We start from the raw sequence: 12,720 nt of genomic DNA, 5'->3' as shown, positions 1-12,720 counted from the left end.
TAATGTAAAACGATGATAGAATTTTTATGTAAAGCTATATATTCACTCAGTGACGTGACATGCATTCTGAGCCTTGGAGAATCTTCCTGTGGAGTCATTTTGTCTTTGGAGAAGGCACAGAAGCTAATGGCAGTCTTCAAGGGTGGGAAAAAAAATGCTGTGTTCTCTTGTAAAGGGGGCAATATATAGCTCTGATACTTGTAATTCTCCTGTGTAGCCTTATGTATCTTTCGTCCCTTCCTCCCTTCAGTCATGGAAAAGATATGCGTCTTTCCCTGTGGACTTCCTGCCGTGTGCTCTTGGGAATCTTGCATCTAGTGTGTCTAATCTTACAGTCCTGTGCGGTAAATACGACCTCTTGCATCTTAATATGAGGGAGCAGGTGCTCTTGGAGGGTAAGTGAATTGTCTGAGGAAATGGATAGGTAATTTAATTTTAGGTCTGTCTGTCCCTAAAATCCATCCTTTTTTCACTCCACTAGACTTGTTTTTAGGTGGAGTCTGGGCATTATTAGCTTTGCTGAGAATGGCGAGTAGGAGGCTCTCAGGGGCTTCAGGGCACAAGGTACCTGAGGAAGAAGTGACTGTGCTGCGACCACCTCCAGGTCCAGGGCTTGCTGCTCTGTAACATCGCTGCCTTCTGCTTACGGATGGGTTAAGTTGCCTCAAATCCTTCAGCAAATAGGAAAGCAAAGTCAACCTACTGCCGTACATGAGGAACTGGGCATTATTTGGTGTGGGTTTGGTCATGATAGAGTCTCACTCTGTAACAGACTGATTGTCAATACAGAGGCGTTTTGCTCAGGCTAACATTACATGCTCAATGAGTATGCTAGATCTGATCTGAAGTGTAACCCCAGTGACCCCATCAGAGCCCTGTGCTTGGCCTGGGGTCTGCAACAATGTAATTCCGTCAATGAACCATCATTATTGATCTCTCGCTATGAATCCTACTATACCTATTTTTCATTCCTCTGACTACTCCTGCTAGTACTAGGCATGGTCCTCTCTGGGAACCCTCCAGGATGTTATGATTCTCTCTGTAAATGCTCATCCCCTGCTCTTGACAACATCTAGCACCATGCCTAACAGACTGCTTGTACGATAAATGATGAATGGCTTGCAATGATGTATTTGGACAGAACATGTGACTACAGTTTTTCCCAGTCATCCATGACTATGTCTAGGTCCTCATGCATTTCCAATTAAAAGCTTTATGGATGTGGTTTGATCAGATACTTGAGATTGATTGACCAACGGATGGATTCAGTTTGATCATTTTACTCAGCATCAATCAAAAAAGTCAGTCAGCATCCACTATTTAGTCGACAGTGGGGTGGAGGATCCTGAGAAAAGAATCCCCCCCTGACCTCAAGAAGCTGAGTATTGTGGGTGATCCAAACAAGTGTAAACTGTAACAAAAATCAACTGAAAAATGAAGGCAAGAAAATGGTTGAGCGGAGCTCTGAGAAAAGCTTGCATAGGATGCTGTGGATACAAAGGTTGTGAGTAGGAAAGCTTATCAAAAATCTGGCTTCATTCTGCAGTGACTGAATCCTGGCATTTACTCAGAGAAGTCATCATTTTTCCTTTTTGTGCGTTCATCATAACTTGACATATTATCTGGATAATGACTCGCAGACTCCATGAGGGCAGTGATGGTGGTGGCCGTGGTCATCACTGAGTGCTTGGTGCTTTGCTCAGCCCAGTACTCAGCATGCAGCAGGAACAGGATGCGTGTTTGTTTAATGACCGTGTGGATGAGCTGAAATTGGCCACAGATGCAATAAAGAGCTATGCTATAGGCCTGAAAAGGATACAGTGTTGGTGCAATGTTTAGTATCCTGGAGAACATTCTTACCTAACTCGTATGTAGCCACGTTGCCACCTTTCATAGGCTGGACCGTAAGCACAATTCCAAATGTAGAGACGTTCGCAGCAACTGGAGGAACACCCCTGACAGTTAGGGAGGCTTTCTCCAAATGGACCCGATTTATAGGGTGAGAAGAGATATGCAGATCTAGGCCAGAGGCCAAGGTTCCCCATTTAGTCTATTGTTGGCAAGTGAGGACCTTAACAAGATTTAAAAACAACTGCCTTCAACATACGTGCCCGTGAAGAACTTAGCCCGGAAAACTCTATGCAGCCCTTCTGCGAACTGCCCTGGTGGCTGGCTGCTTCAGGCATAGGTCAATCTCTTGAAGTCCTAGAAGGGGGACAGGCGTTACAAGAGTGGCTTCACAGACCAGCTCTGGTATTGGGGCCCAGGCCATCTCACTGACTCTCCCCTTGGCTGTAAAATGGGGGGGGGCCCTCCGAGGTCAGACACAGCTGTGAGTGTGCGTCCGCAAGATCGGAGCCCACGTTGTACGTGCGAGACTCAGCTCAGCCGCTCTACTTCCTGGCTGGGATTCAGCAGTGGGCAAATCCATTCTGTACTGGTGGAGGAGGGGCTCCTCCTCTGACCGGAAACTAGGTCTCACTTTGGATACTAATCAATCTAGGATGTGAGCTCCCCACTAGATTGTAAGCTTGCTGAGGTCAGGGGCTGCGTCGTGCCCTGTTCCTGCTGTGCATGGTTCATAGCAGGTGCTCAGTACATGTTTGTTAGGGAGGGAGTGAAACCTTATCTCTGTGCCAGGAGCTCAAAGTGGGTATTGGTGCCTGCCTGTCCATGGATGTCCTCTAGATGGCAAACTCAGCTCAATTTTGGGCAGGAGTCTGAGCCTCTGGCTGGGTGATGTCCCAGCATGGAATAGTTGATTGGAAATCCAGTTTCATCCAGTGCACACGGAATTCTCAGAACGGCTGCAAAGCTTCTGGAAATGCCAGCCAACCAGAGTGAATCTCTCTTCTTTTCCAGGGAGATAATGGGTGTGGTTTGTTATCACTCCTCTCCCTCCAGTGTTTTCTGAACGAGAGAAATGTCCCCTAGGAGGTAGGGAAGGCGGATAAGAAGCTAATGTTTCTTTACAGGCGTTGTTGGGTAGCTTCACTTGTATTTTCTCAACGAATTCTCCCCATGACCCTCCAACCTAAGTAGTGAGTGTTACTATTTCCCCTTTGCAAATGATGAAACAGAGACTTTGAGACATTAAATCATCCAAGTTAAGCAACTTTTTTTTTTTAGAAGCACTGGGTTGCCAAATTTTTCACTCCAGTGTCTCAGCTGCTTTTACCTGTCCTCCCTATTTAACTCAGGCAGATAAAATCAAGGGTGAAGAAAACAGAAACACGATGGCTTTAATGAAGTATTTGTGTGTAAGGCAAGACAGAGAGCCATCAGCTCCAGGCAGTGGAAAGATGACCAGTGCCTCAGGTCTTGCCGAGACAGGGTTTTATGTGTCCATGGAATTCTGTCACAACAACCAGGGAGCACTTTTTAAGGGGAGTCAACTGCAGAAGCTTTAGATGCTTTTGGCTTGAGAAACCCTTGCCTGAGTGAGGCTCATTTTCTGCAAAAATAGTTTTAGAATTCATTCTCTCTCTCTCCTCTCTCTTTCATGCTTTGGCATTGGATGATGGTAAATGGGAAAATTCATCATTTATGTGTATAATAGATAGCAGTTGAGCTCCCATTATGGTTTGAACCATATTTTATCAGCCATAATCCTTACGATGTTGAAGTATATTGAATCTCTACCTTAATAAAAAGAGACATTAAGATATGAGACAAAATAATTAGAATTCAAGGCAGAAAATACCAAGTGTTTTTTTTTAACTTTCATGTTTTTTAATACCTTACTAATATTCTTTGTTTAAAAAAACTTTAGATTGAAATTTAGTTGGTCTACAATGCTGTGTTAGTTTCAGGTGTACAGCAAAGTGATTCAGTTATATGTATACATACATATATATGTGTATATGTGTGTGTGTGTGTGTGTATATATATATATATATGTTCTTTTTCAGATTCTTTTCCACTGTAGGTTATTGCAAGATGTTGAATATAGTTCCCTGTGCTGTACAGTAGGACCTTGTTGTTTACCTATTTTACATATAGTAGTGTATATATGTTAATCCCAAACTCCTAATTTATCCCTTCCCCTCCCCCTTTCCCCTTTGGTAACCATAGTTTGTTTTCCATGTTTGAATCTATTTCTGGTTTGTAAATAAGTTCATTAGTATCATTTTTTAGGGTCCACATATAAGCGATATCATATGATATTTGCCTTTCTCTGACTTATTTCACTTAATGTGATAATCTCTAGGTCTACCCCTGTTGCTGCAAATGGCATTATTTCATTCTTTTTTATAGCTGAATAGTATTTCACACACACACACATATACATACATATATACACACACCCACACACACCAGATCTTCTTTATCCCTTCTTCTGTCAATGGACATTTAGGTTGCTTCCATTCTTAGCCATTGTAAAACAGCTGTGACCATTGGGGTGCATGTTAGAGTCTTCTCTGGGTATATGCTCAGGGGTGGGATTGCTGGATCATATGGTAAGTCTATTTTTAGTTTTTTTAAGGAACCTCCCTACTGTTCTTCATAGTGGCTGCACCAATTTGTATTCCCACAAACAGTGTAGGAGGGGTTCTTTTCTCTACACCCTCTCCAGCATTTACTATTTGTAGATTTTTAATGATGATCATTCTGACTAGTGTGAGGTGATGCCTCATTGTAGTTTTGATTTGCATTTCTCTAATAAATAACAATGTTGAACATTTTTCACATGTCTATTGGTCATCTGTATATCATCTTTGAAGAAATGTCTACTTAGGTCTTCTGCCCATTTTTTGATTGGATTGTTTGTTTTGTTGATATTAAGCTGTGTGAACTGTTGTATATTTTGGCAATTGATCCCTTTTTGGTCTCATTGTTCGCAAACATTTTCTCCTATTCCATAGGTTGTCTTTTTGTTTTGTTTATGGTTTCCTTTGCTATGCAAAAGCTTTTAAATTTAATTTCGTCTCATTTGTTTATTTTTGCTTTTATTTCCAGGACCCTAGGAGGTGGATCCAAAAAAAATGTTGTGATTTATGTCACAGAGATTTCCGTCAATGTTTTCTGCTAGGAATTTCGGAGAATCTAATCTTTCATGTAGGTCTTTAATCCATTTTGAGTATATTTTTGTATGTAGTGTTAGAGAATGCTCTAATTTCATTCTTCCATCCTTTGTCATAGATTAATTGATCATAAGTGCATGGGTTTATTTCTGGGCTTTCTATCCTGTTCCATTGATCTGTGTGTCTGTTTTCTGGTGCCAGTATCATACTGTTTTGATTACTGTAGCTTTGTAGTATAGTCTGAAGACAGGGAGCATGATTCCTCCAGCTCTGTTCTTCTTTCTCACGATTGTTTTGGCTATTCAGGGTCTTTTGTGTATCTATACAAATCGAAAAATTATTTTCCTCCAGTTCTATAAAAAAATGCCATTGGTAATTTGATAGAGATTGCACTGGATCTGTATATTGCCTTGAGTAGTATGGCCATTTTAACAATATTGATTCTTTCCATCTGTTTGTGTTGTCTTCAGTTTCTTTAATCAGCATCTTACAGTTTTCAGAGTGCAGGTCTTTTGCCTCTTTAGGTAGGTTTGTTTCTAGGTATTTTATTCTTTTTGATGCAATGGTAAATGGTATAGTTTCCTTAATTTCTCTTTCTGATATTTTGTTGTTAGGGTATAGAAATGCAACAGATTTTTGTGTATTAATTTTGTATCCTGCAACTTTACTGAATTCATTGAGTGCTAGTAGTTTTCTGGTCACGTCTTAGGATTTTCTCTGTATAGTATCATGTCATCTGCAAATAATGACAGTTTACTTACTCCTTTCCAATTTGGATTCCTTTTGTTTCTTTTTCTTCTCTGATTGCTGTGGCTAGGACTTCCAAAACTATGTTGAATAAAAGTGGTGAGAGTGGGCATCCTTGTCTCATTCATGATCACAGAGGAAATGCTTTCAGCGTTTCACCACTGAGTATGATGTTAGCTGTGGGTTTGTCATATATGGCCTTTATTATGTTGAGGTATGTTCCCTCTATGCCCATTTTCTGGAGAGTTTTTATCATAAGTGGATGTTGAATTTTATCAAAAGCTTTTTCTGCATCTATTGAGATGATCATATGATTTTTATTCTCAAGTTTGTTAATATGGTGTATCACATTGACTAATTTGCAGATACTGAAAAATTCTTGCATACCTGGAATAAATCCCACATCCCACTTGGTCGTGATATATGATCTTTTAATGTATTTTTGACTTAGGTTTGCTAGTATTTTGTTGAGGATTTTTGCATCTGTGTGCATCAGTGATATTGGCCTGTAATTTTCTTTTTTTGTGATATCTTTGTCTGGTTTTGGTATCAAGGTGATGATGGCCTCATAGAATGAATTCAAAAGTGTTCCTTCCTATGCAATTCTTCCTCTGCAATTTTTGGTAACAGTTTGAAAAGGATAGGCATAAACTCTTCTCTACATATTCGGTAGAATTCACCTGTGACATCATTTGGTCATGGACTGTTGATTTTGGGGAGTTTTTAAATTACTGATTCAATTTCAGTACTGGTAATTGGCCTATTCAAATTTTCTGTTTTTTCCTAGTTCGGTCTTGGAAGATTGTATCTTTCTAAGAATTTGTCCATTTCTCTAGCTTGTCTGTTTTATTGGTGTACAGTTGCTTGTAGTATCTTCTTACGAGCCTTTGTATTTCTTTGGTGTTGGTTGTAACTTTTTTTATTTCTGATTTCGGCCCTCTCCCTTTTTTTATTCTTGATAAATTTGGCTAAAGGTTTATCAATTTTGTTTATCTTTCAAAGAATCCGCTTTTAGTTTCATTGATCTTTTCTATTTTTTAGTCTCCATTTGTTTCTGTTCTAATCTTTATGATTTCTTCTACTAACTTTGGGTTTTGTTTGTTCTTCTTTCTCTGGTTGTTTTAGGTGTAAGGTTAGATTGTTTATTTGAGGTTTTTCTTGTTTTCTGAGGTAAGCTTGTATTACTATAAACTTCTCTCTTAGAACTGCTTTTGTTGCATCCCATAGGTTTTGGACTACTTAGGGTTTTTTTTTTCCTAGTGTGACAGTGTGGGTCTTCCAGTTAGAGAATTTAGTCCATTAGTATTAAATATAATTACTTACATATTTGCGCTTTTAAATCTTCTTACTCTTAAAAAAAAAATAAATCTTCTTACTCTTTATTTGTATTTGATTCACTTGTTTTATGTTTAATTTTTTTCTTTCTTGCTTTTCTTAGGGATATGCAAATATTTCTAAATTTTACTTTCTCTATTTAGTTATACTTCAAGTTAGTTATACTAGAGATTAAAAGACTGTAGGTTTATCTAATTCAATATAAATTAGTATCTTTACCATCTCTTCAATATTGCTAGGGCTTTGAACACTTTAAGTTAATTTATTCTCTATTGCTTTTTTTGTGATTTATGTTTATTATAACTTTAAACATATTTTAAGCCCATAAAATTTAAATTTTTTGTGTAGCCTAGATTCATTTTAGTCTTACCAACATTTTGCCATTTCTATCCCTCTTCATTTCTGCCTCCATTTCTGCATTTCCATCTGGGATGATTTTCCTTCTGCCTTCAAATTTCTCTTTTTCTGAAGATCTGCTGGACACAAATTATTTGTTTTTGCTTATCTGGAAATGTCTTTGTTACCTCCACTCTGAAGGTCGTTTTCTCTGAATACACAGTTCTGCATTTGTGTTACGTATTCGTCTTCCAACCCTTTACAGATACTCTTCCATTGTCTTCTGGCTTCTGTGTTTCTCTTGAGAAGTCAGTCTTAAGTCTTACTGTTTCACATTTGAAGTTAATGTTCTTTTTTCCTTTGCTTTTAATTTTTGTGTGTGTGGATGGTTTTCAACTGTTTGACTATGATATTTAGGTGTGACTTCTTTTGTATTTATTCTAATTGGATTGTTTACTATTTTTTTTTTTGAAAATTATCAGCCTTTTTTTCTCTTTAAATAAATATTCTATCTCATTCTTTCATCTTTTTCTGGGACTTCAATTACATATATATTAGAACTTTATACCTTATCATTCACATATATATGTATGTACATGTATATCACTTATATATGGATATAATATTTATCTGGCTATCATTTTATCTTATCCTCTATGTATTTTCCATATTTTTTACTCTTTGCTTCAGCCTATATATATTCTACTCATCTATTTTCCATTTGACTAATCCTTTTTTTTACTGAACCTAATTTGCTACTAATGCTACATATAAGTTCTTAATTTCACTTATTGCATTTTTCAATGCTAATACTTCCTTTTGAATTTTTTTATTGATTTAATTTCTTCAGTGAAATTGTCCATTTTGTTATCCAATTTTTACATATCAGTCGTAAAAACAATATTTGGGTCACATGGCAGGCAGAATTGTGACATGAGCTGCAAGTTCCACCTCTTCTTCCACTCATGTACTTTGCATGTGTAATCCCTCCCTCTGGAGTGTGGGTGGTACCTGTGAATATGGTGGGACATCACTCCCTGATTAGGATATGTTCTGTAACAAATGTGATGACACGGTAATTTCTGTCACAAGACTTCTTCATAGTAGACAGAAGAGAGACTTTCTTGCTGTCTTTGAGGAAGTAAGCTGCCAGTTTGTGAGATGGTCACATGGCGTGAACCTGAGGGCAGCTTCTAAGAGCTGAGCCAGCCAGCACGAAAATGGGGCCATCAGTTCTGCCAACAATTCAAGTGAGCTTGGATGAGGATCCTAAGCTCCAGATACGATTTAAGCCTTGTGAGGCCCTGAGCAGAGAAGCCAACTATACTGTGCACGGACTTCTGACCTTTAGGAACTGTGAGATAATAAATATTCAAGTTTCTGAATGTGGGTGGTTTGTTAAACAGCATGAGAAAATGAATACAGGTCATTGGTGGAGCTGTATCTCTATCTGTTTATGTTCATCTTGGTTTTTTGCTTTGTATGGAATTTTTATGTTAAAGGCCTGGCATGGCTTGTGAGGAACTGTAGCGGCTCTGGATGGTGTTCTCTTCCTCTGGGGGAGCATTCATTCTGTTCTCTGATCTGCATCTAAGGTAGCAGTAAGTCATCATAATCCAGGCAAGAGTGGGGCTCGTTAACGCTTGATTGAGGTGTTTGGGCCCCTGTCTGGGAATTGGTATTTGCCCCTACTTTTTGGCGTCATCCTCCAGGGTTTATAAACTGAAGGCTGGGGTATTCACTAGGGCTTTCCTTCAAAGCAGGTGCTAAGCTCCAGTTTTGGGCCCCTCAGTATCTTGGTGCTATAGACTGAATGTTTGGGACTCTGCCCCCACCAAATTCATATGTTGAAGCCCAATCCCCAAATGTGATGGTATTTGGAGGTTGGGCCTTTGGGAGGGAATTGGGTCATGGGAGTGCGGCCCGAATCAATGGAATTAGTGCCATTATAAGGAGAAATGAAAGAGAGATGATCTCTTTCTTCATGGGAGGGCCCAGCAAGAAGGTATCTGTCTGCAAACCAGAAAGAGGCTCCTCACCACGAACCCTATTGGCTGGCAACTTGATCTTGGACTTCTTATCCTTCAGAATTGTGAGGAACAAATTTCTTGTTGTTTAAGCCACTCAGTCTATGATATTTATAATAGCAGTCCAAACTGACTAAGATGTTTGGTGTTGGCAAAAACTCTGCCCTGCTCTGCTCTGCAATGGCTTATTTACTTGTATACTTAGCTTCCTGCCCAGTTTAGCAATTTGTTTTTCTACCATGCTCTTTATTGCCTTCTGAGTCCTCACCAGCAGCATCTCTGACATTCTTTTCAAGTCAATGTAAACTTTTTCTCTGATTCTCCTCAAAATTATTCCAACTTCTGCACATTGCCAAATTCCAAAGCTACTTCTGTGTTTGTTACAGGAGCCCCCCACTTCCAGGTACCAAAATAGGTGTAAGTCAGAATTCAAGCAGAGAAGAAGAACTAGTAGGAAATAAATATTAAGAGATTTATTGCAGTGAATTGGCTGCTGGCTAGTCCACCGGGCAGGCCATCAGAGAGGGCAGGCTGGAACTGTTGGATGTGGACTAAAGCTTCTGTCCATATGTGGAATTTTTCCTTCTCTCAAGAAACTGCAGCACTGCTTTTCATTAAACCAAATGAATCGAGGAAAATTTCCTGTGCTTAGTGTCAGCTGATTATGGACTTGAGTCACATCTATAAAACACTTTCATAGCAACACCTAGATTAGTGTTTTACTGAACAGCTGAGGGCTGTAGGCTAGCCAAGTTACACATCCAAAAGGGCATCAAAATTGGACATGAACTTGTCCTGCCTTTGCAAATATTTCTCCTATTTTCTCTTCTTGATCAGGTGTCTTCAGTGCTTGGTTTAAGTGTTGCCTCTTCACTGCCTATTGCTCCTGCCTTACATTGACAATATAAAATTAATTTCTTTCTCTTTGATTCACCTATGGCATTGCATGTGCTATTATCTTGTATCATTTACTGTGTTTTCTTACAATGAGGTCTATAGTTATTTACACACTTACTGAACGCTGAGTTCTGGAGAGCAGAGACCAGGACATCATATTCAATGTCTGATACTGAGCAAATGCTCCATAAATACCACTTAAATGTTTATTGATCTGGACGATAATAGAAGGTGTGTTTTTATTTGTTTGCCTTAAAATCTTAATCGAAGGAAGCTGACTTACTTCTGAAGGCTCATTTGAGTGGGATCACCTAATTATGCAAATATATAGTGAGAGAAACACACCCATTATGTTGAGATAATGTACAGCAGAAAATTTTCTAACTTCATCAAGAGTGCCACTCTCTAGGTTGTTGGTATGCAGAGTTGATCTCAGTAGAGGAGGAGGTGAATACACTTGCATGAGGAGCCTATAGGTTTTTTTTTTTTTTTTTGAGAGAAGAAGCAACAAACCTACCCCTTCTCCTTGAGATTCTAATTAAGACAGAATTATTAGAGTGAAGCTGGGTGGACCTGCTGAAGGTAATAAAATTCTCCAAATAACATTCTCTTTAAGGATAGGAAGACCTAGGCTAGTGGCCTGGATCTCAGTCACCTTGGAGGTGAGCTGGTTGCCTTCCACTGTGAGTGATGTCAGGATCTCTTTGAGATTTAGCCACTTCAACACAGAGCTGTGCTCTGGGTAATAGGAGCTGAACATGGTGATGAAACTGAACACTGGTCTCAGCCTGGAATCCCTCTGGTTTAATATTGCCCCTGAAGGAATGAGATCAATTTCCTTTGAAGAGTAGTAGTGCTGTGAGCAAGGATCTTGACGAGTGAGGGGTGACCAGTATTCCATTACGGCAACCTTGGACAGTAAGGTCTTGCCAGTGGCAGCAGGTTGGAATTTGTTACCTTGCTTGTTCTGATGTAATTTATTTTTCACAGCTTTGCTGAGGTATAAATGATATACAAAAAGAAGTGCAAAAATATAATGTGTATAATTTGACTTGAGACATATGTATACACCTGTGAAACTATTGTCATATCCATCACCTGCAAAGGTTTCCTCTACCTCTTTTTATTTGTGGTAAGAACACTCAACATTTGATTTACCTCTTAACAAAATTTGAAGTGCACGATACAGTATTGACTGTAGGCATGAAGCTGTAGAGCAGATCTTTAGAACTAATTTTGAAAGAACTGCTTTTGGACAGTGTGTGCTTTGGGTTTTGGTGCAAGTTAGTGGAGTAAGAGAGTCCCAAGGGAAATGACTTCTTACTAATCTGGCAAGTGAGGGATCAAGCATGTAATACTGAGGTTGTCATGTCGGTTTCAGATGGATTCAGTGAATAGAGGAGTGGATGATCACGTACTCTGTTCCCCTACTGCAAGGTTTAACAGGGAGCACATGGACTTTGGCATCAGAAAGACCAGTATTAGGGATCTGATTCCAAGACTTACTACCTGTGTAAATGTGAGCAGTGATGTAACCTCTCTGAGCATCAGTTTCCATTTCTGTCACAGGTGGATGTTCATACCCATTTCAGAAGACAACTTTTTGTGAGACAGTGCAGGCTGCCTGATTCCCACCTAGACTTGTCCCCACTTTTCACTGTATGTCATCGTCATATGGAAACCATTCACAGACCACTATTTTTCGGATCCTGCCCTACGTGTAACAGTATATACAGTAAAAGACTGTTCGCTGCCAGTATGCGCAGGAATCTGTTCTCCATCCAGAACTGAGCGTGAGAACATCATTATTGCACATTTTCTACCAAGTCCTGTTTCCCCTCTACAGCTAAGATTGTCCCCCTCTGTCAAATGGAGACTGTACTTGGGATCAAAATAGAATCAAAATTCAGAAGGAAACAGAAAAGAAGTTGAAGAGAAAGTGCTCTCAAAAGGAAGTGAAAATATAGGAGGCTCTAGATTGCTCAGGATTGTGGATTTAGGTCCTAGAAGATCTATTCTTACACCCTGCCTTTTTATTTATTTAAACAGGGGAAGGGATGGTGGGAATTTGCTGCATAGAAGTGTTTTTGAATGGTCCTGAATCCACTATGTCTCTGGCTATTAAATTTATATCCTGTGGTCCTGGTGGTTCATTTTGGCTGTCTCTATAAGGTCAGCTTCATAAGGACAGAGACTGGGGTTTATCTTGTTGATTGTTGACTCCAGAACAATCCATTATCTCACTCACTCACTCAAACATTTTTTTGTGCTCCTGCTATTTTATAGAATCGTCTTATAAGGAGAAGACATGAAAGTATTCTGCCTTAATAGATCCTCTATTCTCACAGTGGAGG

General features: G+C 39.3%; 1 long non-coding RNA gene across 1 annotated transcript in view; it reads left to right on the top strand.

The window, feature by feature from the left end:
- The window catches only part of LOC140689153 (uncharacterized), a 44,290-nt gene extending 31,785 nt beyond the window's left edge, over positions 1 to 12,505 (top strand). Inside the window, exon 3 of the long non-coding RNA XR_012064029.1 lies at positions 11,936 to 12,505. This is a non-coding gene — a long non-coding RNA (uncharacterized lncRNA). The remainder of the gene's footprint in view (positions 1 to 11,935) is intronic.
- The last annotated feature ends 215 nt before the right edge of the window (positions 12,506 to 12,720 follow it).

This window comes from Vicugna pacos, chromosome 25, assembly GCF_048564905.1.
Source record: "Vicugna pacos chromosome 25, VicPac4, whole genome shotgun sequence".
Taxonomy (NCBI): Eukaryota; Metazoa; Chordata; class Mammalia; order Artiodactyla; family Camelidae; genus Vicugna; species Vicugna pacos.
The sequence above is the reverse complement of the archived record's forward strand: the minus strand, read 5'-3'. Positions and strand labels throughout refer to the sequence as shown.